This window comes from Prunus persica, chromosome G7 (assembly GCF_000346465.2).
Source record: "Prunus persica cultivar Lovell chromosome G7, Prunus_persica_NCBIv2, whole genome shotgun sequence".
Lineage (NCBI taxonomy): Eukaryota > Viridiplantae > Streptophyta > Magnoliopsida > Rosales > Rosaceae > Prunus > Prunus persica.
Window position 1 is genome coordinate 5039182 of NC_034015.1, and position 828 is coordinate 5040009.

Sequence of the window (828 nt, forward strand, 5' to 3'; positions counted from 1 at the left end):
TAGTCTTCACACACTTTTTTATTTTATTTTGATAACTGTCTTCATACACTAATTTTAGTTGCTCAATTAAGTTGATACTTAGGAATTCAATGGTATCATTGCCCATAATTCTTATAGTGCGACATGTAAAGAATGATACGAACCCTAGCAGGGTTGGCTGTTATATTGGCTGATGCTGCCTGTTTAGACCCTTTTTTCAACTATTTAATTTTCTAAGCATCACGGTGTAAAACTATGAAGTTAACTTTATGTGTCAGTTAAACTATTTGTTGGCATGTAAATCTGTCTCTGAAGGTACAGTTCCCCTTGATGCATACATGATGGACTTTGTCCTCTCCGAGAGGGGAGATGGTGGAATTTTTTTACAGTAAAAATGGCATGGACTACCGCATTCCAGTAGTTGGAGGAGTTACGAAGGTGTCACGAATGCACATTCCGTTCTGTGTATTTCTGTAATTAAGTATTTGTATTTGTAGGGGAAATACAATGATCCATTAAGCTAGACTTTGCCAGATCTAATCCATCCCACTTATCATTAACAAACAAAATTACTTATTCAACTAACGCAACCACTTTTGAATGTAAACGATATTTGCCTCTTTCTGTCTTTGTATTTCTATGAAAGCTTATAAAGTGGGCCAACGTAAGCCCAACTCACAACACAAACAATTACTGATAGAACAAGATCTAAATAATAATCGGGATCCATAAATAATAAACCTTGGCTAGTATCTCGCCAATGTGGAGATTGTTGGAGCAAATAGCTAGATACAAGCCATAATGTGTAAGTTTCATATCCAAAAAAATCGATGACTTGAACTGTACTTC